We start from the raw sequence: 11,824 nt of genomic DNA on the forward strand, positions 1-11,824 counted from the left end.
TCGTGTTCAGAAGGGCCAGAAATGCCAAGGACTCAGGGGAGGAGAATTAAGTCAGAGAGTTTCATTACTGAGTGTTGTTTGACTTTGTTGTCACGGATTCATTTAACCATCTCTCTACCATGGTAAAAATTTGTATCCTATGTCTAGTATGAAATAAAAACTGCCTCCTTCCAAATTAGAGGTGGCTGAACCATAGAATTTTGAAACTGAAAAACACATAGAGCCCTCCAACTTCATAGCCCCGTTTTACAAATGAGCAAATCTAAGCTGGGAAGGGCTAAGTGGCTCAGCAAAGTCACATCTCTATATTAGGGGTAGATCCAGGACTAAGACTAAGATCTCTAGATCATTTTAGTTCTCCCAGCACACTCCATTGTACCATTCTTCAACTCAAAGTCTGACTCAGGTGTCAAAGAGCTTCCAAGCAAGGGTCACGTTTGAATCAAATATAACTTTTCATCCTGATCTAGTTTCCAATTTCCTCATACAATAATATAATTTTTATTGAACTTCACACATAACAAAGTATAACCACAGACATGATTTCATTGTCATACACAAATAAATTTTATAAGACAAAGCATGGCAGGCATTCTTGTCACTTTACTGGTAAAGAAGCCAAGAATCAGAAAAGTAAGGTGACTTCTACAGGGTAAGACAGAAAGTACTTGGAGGAGTACTAGTTTGGTTTGAGATAACCAAAGGAGAGAAAGCCATGAGAACCCAAGAACTAGAATATCCAATATTGAAGAGTAGCCAAGAGTCAGTTACGTTGCCAGACTGGAAAGCATCCAGACCAGACGAAAGGAAGAGGGCAGGGTGGTCCAGAAGGAAGACTCCAAGAAAATAATAAAACCAAAGTAAGTGATCTTATTTTTTAAAATTACTAACTTTCCAGCTTTAGTAAAGTATAATTGACAAATAAAAATTATATATATTTACAGTGTATGTGTTTTGATATATGTATATGATGTGTAATTATTAAATCAAGCTAATTAACATATCCGTCTCCTCACATACTTGTCATTTTTTGTGGTAAGAATATTTAAGATCCACTTTCTTACCAATTTTCAAGGAGACTATAGTCTCTGTGCTGTATAATAGATCCCGAGAACTTACTTATCCTAACCGAACCTTGTACACTTTGACCAACCTCTCAGCCCACGGCAACCACCATTCTACTTTCTCTGCTTCTGTGAGTTCAACTTTTTAAGATTCCAGATATAAGTTAGATTGTGCAGTATTTGTCTTTCTGAGCCTGACTTCTTTCATTCAGCATAGTGTCCTCCAGGTTCATCTGTGTTGATATGGTTCAGCTGTGTCCACACCCACATCTCATCTTGAATTGTACTCCCATAATCCCCACATGTGGGAGGGACCCAGTGGGAGATCGTTATAATTATGGGGGCAGTTTTCCCCATATTGTTGTCATGGTAGTGAATAAGTCTCATGAGATTTGATGGTTTTATAAGGGGTTTCCACTTTTGCATCTTCCTCATTTTCTCTTGCTGCCACCACGTAAGAAATGCCTTTTGCCTCCCGCCATGATTCTGAGGCCTCCCCAGCCATGTGGAACTGTAAGTCCAATTAAACCTCTTTTTCTTTGCAATCTCAGGTATGTCTTTATCAGCAGCATGAAAATGAACTAATACGTATGTTGTCACAAATGACAGGATTTTCTTCCTTTTTAAGACTGAAGGGTATTCCATTATATATACCACATTTTCTTTATCCATTCATCCATCAAAGGACACTTAGGTTGATTGCGTATCTTGGCTATTGTAAATAATGCTGCAATGAACATGGGAGTGCAGCTATCTCTTTGACATACTGATTTCATTTTCTTTGGCTATAAACTCAGAATTAAGATTGCTGGATCATGTGAATTTCTATTTTTAATTTTTTAAGGAACTGCCATTCTGTTTTCCATGATAGCCATACTAATTTACATTCTCACCAAAAGTGTAAAAGAGTTCCCTTTTCACCACATCCTTGCCAACTCTTCCTTTTCCTCACTCCCAACTTTTCCCTTTTTTTATAATAGCCACTGTAACAGGTGTGAGGTGATATTTCATTGAGATTTTAATTTGCATTTCTCTGAACAGAGACTGAGGATTTTTTTCTTGTATGTGTTACTTATTTGTATATCCTTTGCTCATTTTTGATTGGGTTATTTGGTTTTTTTGCCGTTGAGTTATTTGTGTTCCTTATATATTTTGGATGTTAACCCCTTATCAGATGCATGGTTTGCAAATATTTTCTCCCATTCTGTAGGTTTTCTGTTCATTCTATTGATTGTTCCCTCTACTATGCAAAAGTTTCTGGTTCGATGCAATCCATTTGTCCATTTTTTATTCTGTTGCCTGTGCTTTTGAGCTCATATCAAAAATATCATTGCTCAGATCAATGTCAAGAAGCAAACATTTTCTAGTAGTTTTACAGTTTCAGGTTTTACATTTACGTCTTTAATCTATCTGCAGCTGATTTTTGTATGTAGTATGAGATAAGGGTCCAATCTTATTCTTCTGGAGGTGTATATTCAGTTTTCCAATTGTATGTCCTTGACACCTTTGTCAAAAAAGCAATTGACTATAAATGTATGGATATATTTCTGGGCTCTCCATTTTGTATCAGTTGTGTATATGTCTGTTTTTATGCCAGTACCATGCTGTTTTGATTACTATAGCTTTGCATATATATGATTTGTTGATCATTGATAAAAGAATATTCATTTGTTGTTGAAAGATCTAAAGGAGAATTTTGGGGGAAAAAACCAAAGGTACTTGGAAAACTATGTAAATTTTAAAAAGACAATGATTATCATTAGGAAATATTCAAAGGAAAGCATTATTCTGATAGACTATTTGGCTCTGATGTAAACAATATTTAAATGTCATTAACAGTACAATCACTGACTTTGGATTAACAAAGGTTTGTAATTAAGTATTTTGGGAGGATAATAGGAGTGTAAGAAAGCCAAATCCTCATCTACACAAAAAGGAAGTCAATAAATGAAGTCTGAAGTTGATAAATCTGTCAGTTGGCTTTTGCCATGTAACAAACAACTACAAATGCTAGTGGTTTAAAACAAGAACCATATTAATTGTTCTAGATTCTATGGGGTAACAATTTAGGCTGCGCTTAGATGGGATAATGTATCCTTGCTCCATGGGATTTCAGCTTATCCATGTGTTGTAGTCAGTTAATGGTAGGTGACTTCACACATGTATGTGGGCAGTCGCTGGCTGTTAGCTGTGCCAGTGATGGCAACTGAGCCTTGTGTCACTCATCCAATAAACTAGCCAAGGCTTGTTTACATCGAAGTAGCTCTACGAGCAGTGATGAAGCAAACCCTGATGCAAATCTCTGCTTTTATCATGTCTTCTAATGACACACTGGCCAAAGCAAGTCACATGGCCAGGCCCAGACTCAAAAGGTAGAGAAATAGACTTTACCTCTTCAAGGAGGAGCTACAAAATTATATTTAAAATGTGCCTAAATTCAGAAATCAGAAAAACGTATGGTTATTTTTGAAATCTACCATGCTAAACAGTAATAGCATCATCAAGCCACTATATTATACAAATCACACACACGCATACACATATATATATATTTATGTGTGTGTGTGTATATATATATATATATATATATACCATAATAAAAATTGAGACAAAATGGCTGCCTTAACATTACTTAAGTGGAAACATACAGTTAGGATAAAGTTTTCAATGAGATTTGACAGAGCTTCAAGAAGTCCTGTGTCTAAAACCATTTAGAAGGTAAGATGATGTGCTCCAGAAATTATGTAATGTAACTTAAAAAGTGGATCTAGAAATGAAGGTTCTGATGTTAGTTTAATTAAAGCATTTTATAAAATATGTAAAAAAAATTCTCAATTAGCATGTTATTTTACATACTATGAGTTTAAATGTATCTATAACTAAATTAGTCCTTGAATCTATTACATCCCTGAAATACTGAAGTTGGCCAAAAACTAACTTTCTGTTGAGACAGTGATAACTTCCATATGTTTGGTGATGACATATATATTCAGACACATAGAGTATATTATGTTAAAAGTATAACAAAATTTTAATAATAGTTATTTATTGGTAATGGAACTGCTAGGAATTTTAGAAATCTTTGGTTGGAATAGTCTAGTTTTCTAAAGTAAATATGTATTGTTGGCTGGGTGCGGTGGCTCATGCTTGTAATCCCAGCACTTTGGGAGGCCAAGTTGGGTGGATCACAAGGTCAGGAGTTCAAGACCAGCCTGGCCAAGATGGTGAAACCCCGTCTCTACTAAAAATACAAAAATTAGCCAGGCACGGTGGCAGGCACCTGTAATCCCAGCCACTCGAGAGGCTGAGGCAGGGAACGGCTTAAACCTGGGAGGTGGAGGCTGCAGTGAGCTGAGATGGCGCCACTTCACTCCAGCCTGACAGAGCGAGACTTCATCTCAAAAAAAAGTATTATTATTTGAACACTAGTTTCCATCGACTTAAGGTCATTGGTGTAGATAGAAAGAAGAAAGTCTCACTCACATAAGGTCAAACAATCAATAGGTTCACAGCCCAGGTGCTGGCAAAGTAAAGTTCCCTTCTACATGAAAACTGAGTGTTCAGTGAGTTTAGTTAATGAGGATCAATGTCGCTGCAGAGATTCTTCAAACAAACCAGAGAAAAATTAGCTGTGGGGGTGATGAAACTTTTCCATATCCTGATTGTAGTGGCGTTTAGAATTCAAAAAAATGAACACAAACATAAAAAGTCAATTTTCCTGAAGGATAACATAAAACATAAAATTAAAGCAACACAGAAGTCATGGAAAATGCTAGTTCTCCATTCCTCCAGAATAGGAAAGAATCACAGTTTTTAAAAACAACACAAAAAGGAACTGTCTGATTTTAATTTCTTGGAAAGAATGTTTGCATTACATCCTGTATAAGGCTCCTCTCTTTAAACTAGGCCTAAATGCCACAAACAAAAAAAAATCATACAACAGTTGAATGTTCATATCAAAAGAAGTCAAACATTCCTATCTTGCCACACATTAAATAATTTTTTAATTCATTCATTTTTCCCAATGGAAGGCCTGTTTCCTAAATTCTTCCCTTTTCTTTAAACAGCTCCATTAGTATCCAACATTGTATCCAACACCTCACTCACTGTTTGGCACATGGTAAGCATGCAACACATTTCTGTCAAAAATCAATCATTTATGTTTACCCCCAAATGTGCATATCCTGATGAAGTCAACATAACACTGAAAAACTTATCTTAATATCACCCAATAAATGATTGCTCACTAATGTCATCAATGACCACATAGAGCAAATACAAGCAAAACAAATCCACAGATTTGTGGATTTGTGCATTCAATAGCCTGTGTCCATTTATCTTCACACATTTTGGGCATGGGCTAGTGTCTGGCTCTACAATGCCTGCTGAGCCAGACTTTTGAGAGACAGATAAAGATTAGGGTATCAAAGAGAACAGTGCAGTATTAGGGGATGTGTTTAAGAATTCAGAACATTTCATATTTTGACTGGATAAAGGATGGGAAAATAATTCTCAAACACCTCTCTCTTTGCTTTTCCTCCAGTGTTATCAGTTTACACTAAATATCAAATCTATCAGTGATATTTAGCATTACTCAGGATGCTGCCATACCACTGTAGAAGGAAAAATGAGAGAGAACCCCTTCTTCAACGTTGTCACAGCCCAGAGAAAAGACACCTAAAGCGAATGTAACCTTTGTAACCTGATTCCCAACCACAAGACTCTGAACTCTGACTATTATGTTCCTTTGTCTTTTGGCTTAGGAAAATTCATGTTGTTGACCTAAGGTGAACAGTGATGAACACATCCTCCTGGTTAGTTCAGAATTTCATCAGCCTTCCCCAGGCAAACTGTTGATCTCTTTTTTGCTTTTCCAGAACCAAGTCTAGGCTACAGCCACTGGCAGAGCAGTTGTATTATGAGTAAAGCAATCAGAGGTCTGGGGTTGAAATCTCCGAACAGTTTTTCCATCTGTGACTTCAATTCTGTTTGGGAGCAGAGGTGACAGGCTTGCGTGTTAGCCGGAGTGTTTGCTCTGCTTCACAGAGTACAGACAAGCCAGTGCATCACCTCACCTGGCCAGTGCGTGCTCTAAGCTTGCTCAGGTTCATGTCACAAATGCAGCTGCAAGCCTGGCCACATTGATTGTGTGTCCCAGTTCCCCTCTCACTTAAAAAAAAAAAAAGAAAAAAAAAAAAGAGAAACTGTCCTTTATTGGTCCCTCTTCCTCAACACATTTGAAAAATTTCCTCCAGGTCAAAGCATTCATTCATTCTCCTTTGAAATTCTCTAGATGCATTTTTCAGATCAGCCACTAGATGCCCAGATGCCAAAATAAAACTCTAGCAGCTTTTCTATGGAAAACACGATGGTTTTGTAATTTAACAAAGATAGATTATTTCAACTATGCTGTCACAAAGCCTAGGAAAGGCTTTCGAGTCCTCGGGGAGTTGTTTTGTTGCTGTTTTTTAATGTATAGAACAATGTCTTTATATAGATTAAGAGAAAAAAGCTCTTAAACCAAAAATTACTGGAAATAAAAAAGTTCAGAAGCTGCCACTACTTCACTGATAATATAGTGTAGGAAAAAAAATATAGCTTTTCCCTTAGACTACAGTATCCAAGCTTCAACCTTCTCGCTTCTCACAAAAATAAAATAAAATAAAATAAAATTTTTTTTTTAAATTGTCCTACCAGCATCGCTATCTAGCTTACCTACAGCAGCGCCTGGAATACCAGGGTCTGAACACACAAAAATTAAAGAAGCAACCAGGGGCGTTAAAGTATCCCTGACATAGGTAGGGTTAATATCATAATTTCATTGTCCATGTTCTTTTTTGGCTTTTTCTGTTCTGTTTATTTAGAGGATAGATCAGGTCCATCCTGGCTTCTTTATTATTTATTTGTTAATTTTTACACAGAGTCTCACTCTGCCCACTAGGCTGAAGTACAGTGATGTGGCCTTTGTTCATTGCAGCCTTGAACTCCTGGGCTCAGAAATCCTCCTGTCTCAGTCTCGCAAAGTGCTGGGATTACAGGCATGAGCCATTGTGCCTGGTCATTCTGGCTACTTTTTATGTGGGACGTGGGCAATCCACTGAGCATCGAGACACCAGGGACTGGGCTGCAAAGAACCTCAAAATCACAGCCTGGGAATACTAGTGAAGAAACACGAGTTAGATTTGCCTGCATCTGAGTGGCTGGGAAGAGAGAGAGAGAGCAGAGCACGAGAAAGGTTTTTAAATTCCGAAAGGACTATACATGGAATTCCAAAACTGTGGGGCTAGAAGGAAACTCTGAGGGCACTTCCACCAACAGAAAAGACAATGTTCTCACCCTCATGGCCCTACTTTCCTCACTGATGGACATAAGCCCTTCCTATGCAATATAACTAAACATGCTATATAATTTTCAACAAGGCTTTAATGATCGTCCAAAACAATGGAGGAAAAACGCTTTATAGATAAATAAAAATCCCCAGGCCAGCCTCACATCCATCATGGGGTCTGTTACTCAGACGTTTTCCTGCCTCAATCCCAACCTGCCTCTACTGGCCAAGGGCACTTCACCTTTTGCCTCAGCAAGTTATCTCACTGCCTCCACACTTAGGGATCCAAGCCAAACTTCCTTCTGGGTTCTAGAGAGAGAAGAAAGCTGTTTTATCCCTTTGTGCAAAGACTTAACTTCTGCAAGACTTCCTTCCCTGTTCTGTGATATTCCTGGAGTAATTACACAATCACCCCAGGTTCTGATCCAGATACATGGTGAAATAGGCTGAAATATTTAGATTTTCCCACTGTCACCTAATGCAAGAAAGAACTTGCTGTTAAAGCTGAGAAAAAGTGAGACGTGTGAAGTCCAAAGTACTGAGCACCCCATCACTGGAAAGGGTTTAGAATGAGGCAGTGAAATCCCAGCCCAGGAAACAGTTTGTGAATTGAGGGAACAATTAGCTTCAGAGTCCTCATTTAGTATATCCCATCCAATTATATGTTTCTATTATTTTTATAGACCCCACACTGGAATGCAAACAGGGCAGGTCCAGAATTTGGGAGCCACACAGAATAATGGTATACCAAAACATTTTTTTTGAAGATAGATTTTACAAAGATGACAAGCAATCGTATGAGATTATGGAGGTTAACTCTTAACACGGCTGTACATAAAACTGAAAAAACATTTGCTTTAAAAATTATTAAAGGAAAATGACTCCTTTTTTTAAATAATTGTGCCTACCTTAAACAATGCTGTCTATGAAATATTGACACCTATATCATCCAGACAATTCTAGAATCATCTCTTTTAAGGAGTAAGTAAACCTCCTTACCAAAAAAGAGAAAGTCGAGTCAGGATTCTTGTTGGCACATGCTAAACCAGCTATCTGGCAATGTTGGTCCTATCATTCACATATTCTGTGTTTTTAGGAAATATGATCTGCACCATCACACACCATGTCCAGGAGGAGCTTCTGCCATGTCAGTGAGGGCAAAGCAGTGTGTAGAGTTCATTGTCAGGTTGCAGAGGCAGAAGGTAGCAGAAAAGATAAACCATTTGCACATATTTCTCCCTGAGGCAAGGGACCTAAACAAAACTCTTGTATTAGGAGTATTATACGTCAAGTAATTCAAAGCAATATTTACACTCAAAGGAACTACAGAGGTTGTCCATTTGCCCACCTATGGTGTTACATGCTATCAAAATTTCATGCTCTGGAAAAGCCAGCTTCTCAAAGCAACATTCACCCAGAACAGGACCAAGGTTTGAGAACGAAGCCATTGCCACTCCAAGGTTCATTCATGCCAAGTTTGGCTGTAAATTTCTTTCTGCTACCACATAGCCATTTTTTACAGCAGAAAATGTTAGCCCAAAGACCATAAAACACACCTATTCCCTCTCTTCTCATGAGAGTCTTACAAAATGGTATATCACCTATGTATGCAATTTAGCTTTGATTCAAATAAGCACCATTATTAATATCCTCCCAAAAGTTAAGCTAAGAAGACTTGCCATTTAGATGTTGTCATTGCTCCAACAACATAGTGTCAGTTAATCATGCAATGACATGGAGGAGGCCTCAAAGAAAATGATGTGAGGAACAACAGGCTATAACTTACTGTGTTCATTCATTTATCTATTCTGCCATGCATTCAATGTTGATTTATCAAACATTGACTATGTGCCTGGCACAGTATTAGGCATTACAGGTGTAGATATGTGCAAGATCCACAGTCCCCACAGTATGGGACTGAGTGTCAACTCAATATGGTAAGTGGTGCAAGATGTAATAGAAACAGAGCATGCACGGGGTGAACGCCCTTATCTCAGCTTGAGCAAGGACTATAGTTCTTAGCTTAAAAGCTGAGCATTGGCTGGGTGCGGTGGCTCACACCTGTAATCCCAACACTTTGGGAGGCCGAAGCGGGCAGATGACCTGAGGTCAGGAGTTTGAGACCAGCCTGACCAATATGATGAAACCCCATCTCTACTAAAAATACAGAAATTAGCCAGGCATGGTGGCATGCGCCTGTAATCCCAGCTACTTGGGAGGCTGAGACAAGAGAATCGCTTGAAGCCGGGAGACGGAGGTTGCAGTGAGCTGAGATGACACCATTGCACTCCAGCCTGGGCAACAAGAGCAAAACCCCATTTAAAAAAAAAAAAAAAAGGCTGAGCACTGAGATCAAGAATTGGAGGGGAAAGACATGAAACCATGATGCAGCCAGTCCTTTGGTTATGGAATATATGGGGGTGGGAAGAAGGGTGAGAGAACACGAAGCTAGAAAGGCGGGGAGCAGTCAGAAAATAAAGAGTTTTCATGACTTTGTCCTAAAGTCCTGATGAATTGAGGAATTTTAAGAAAGAGGGTGGTTAGCATGATTATATTCATGTCCTACAAAGACCACCCTATAGCAGTGAGAACCATGTACTATAATAGGAAAAGAGAAGATCAGAGGAAAAGAAAACTACCAGGAGAACCCACTGTATGGGAGAAAAATTTTCTTTTCTCTCTCTTAGGTTCAGCACCTGGGGCTCTGCAAATTAAACCGACAAAAGATTAACAGGAAAATAAAAACAGTTTATTTATATGTGTAATACATACAGAAGAGCTCAGTGATGAGTAACTCAAAGGGGTGGTTAGAATTTGGAACTTATATGCCCCTTAATAGGTGAAGAGGTGGGGCAGAAAGGCACTTACAGAAAAACACATTACTTTTTGGAAAGATAAATGTGTTTTTAGGATAACAAACAAGAGATAAGAAAGTTTATAATAATGTTTGTTTATACAGGTATGCATAATCTTTCAGTCTCTTCAGGACCATAAAACTCCCCTGGAGAAGGGATTTGTGGTAGGTTTCATTCACATTCTCCCCTCTGGGAGTAGATCCTAAAATTTGTGGCAGTCTTGTTTCTGCTTTAAACTCAGATAAGAAAAGCTCAAAGAAGTCTTTTTTTCTTCATCTGTTGAATCTCAAACGTCTTCAGCTTAAAACAATCTTTATACCAAGGGGCATATTTTGGGGTGGAATATTCTGATCCCCTTTAGCAACAAAGAATATTCCAAGGCGATGGTAGTGAAGATAAAATGGAGCCAGTTTACAAGGCAGATTTGTCAGTTTTAGTTGACCAACTAGGTATTGGGGACCAGAGTTAGAAAGGAGAGGGAATCAGGGTTTATTGATGGGTATCTGGCCTTGCCTAGAACTGTAGCCCTTAAACCTAGGTGCATGGTATTATTAATTAAGGAGGCTTAAATAACATCCAGCCTGGGCCCTCCTCCCCTCAGGGGTCCTATTAAACTGGTCTAGGATAAGGCTCAGGGAATGGTATTTTTTAAAATCTCCCCAGATGACTATATTGTGAGTCAGGTTTGAGAACTTGCAATCTAGGGGATAAATGTGATGCCAAGACACAGGAAACTCAGGAAGTTGGAGACAGGTGGCTGATGTTGCATAGGGAGGAAAAGGACATCTAGGGTTTCTCTCTGGCCTTCCTGAGGTTGAGAAGGAGGTCAATTTCAGGTTAGCACAGATTTCAATGTCTGTGTTATTACTCAACAACGTGCCATAACATTTGTTGAAATGCTCTGATTTTTGGTTCCAAATGTACAGCTTCCTTTAGTATGAGAAACATTGGTAAGACGTGAGAAGAGAAAACAACTACAGGGAAATGTTTCTGCAGAAAAGGGCATAAAAAGGGTCAAGGATAAAACAGCAGGAATTTACATCCAAATTCAAAACCATGTGCTACATTTCATTTCTGGGGAAAGCTTTCTAACCCATGAATTCTTTTCTTAGTGAAACTCTTGAGTCAGGAAACCATTGCTGTGCAGGAATCATGCCAGTACCCTGGGGCACTGAGGGATTAATGAATACTTGTGTAATTAGCCCATCCTACAATCCAATGAATAATCAATGGTACTTAAAGCTCCTCAGGTAATTGAATGGCAAACCTGGTAGTAAAGGAACCTGTATTCATAAAATTATGCCCATATCTATTTCTTAGTGTAGATGTTAATGAAAGACCACTACTCATGTGGATTATTTATTTCTTATATGTATTAAAAATTGAGCACAGTAAATTGGCTGTTTGCTAGTAGGCATTTTCTGCCTATACCATGTACATACCGAAGTACAACTGATAGCTATATAAGCCCATCTCCTCCATCTCCCATCTAGATGACGTTAATACAAAAGTTACTGCAATGTCTTCTACTTACTTTCAGAACTGAAGCAAGGAACAAATATGTGATAGCTGATGAA

Source organism: Pan troglodytes, chromosome 11, assembly GCF_028858775.2.
Source record: "Pan troglodytes isolate AG18354 chromosome 11, NHGRI_mPanTro3-v2.0_pri, whole genome shotgun sequence".
Lineage (NCBI taxonomy): Eukaryota > Metazoa > Chordata > Mammalia > Primates > Hominidae > Pan > Pan troglodytes.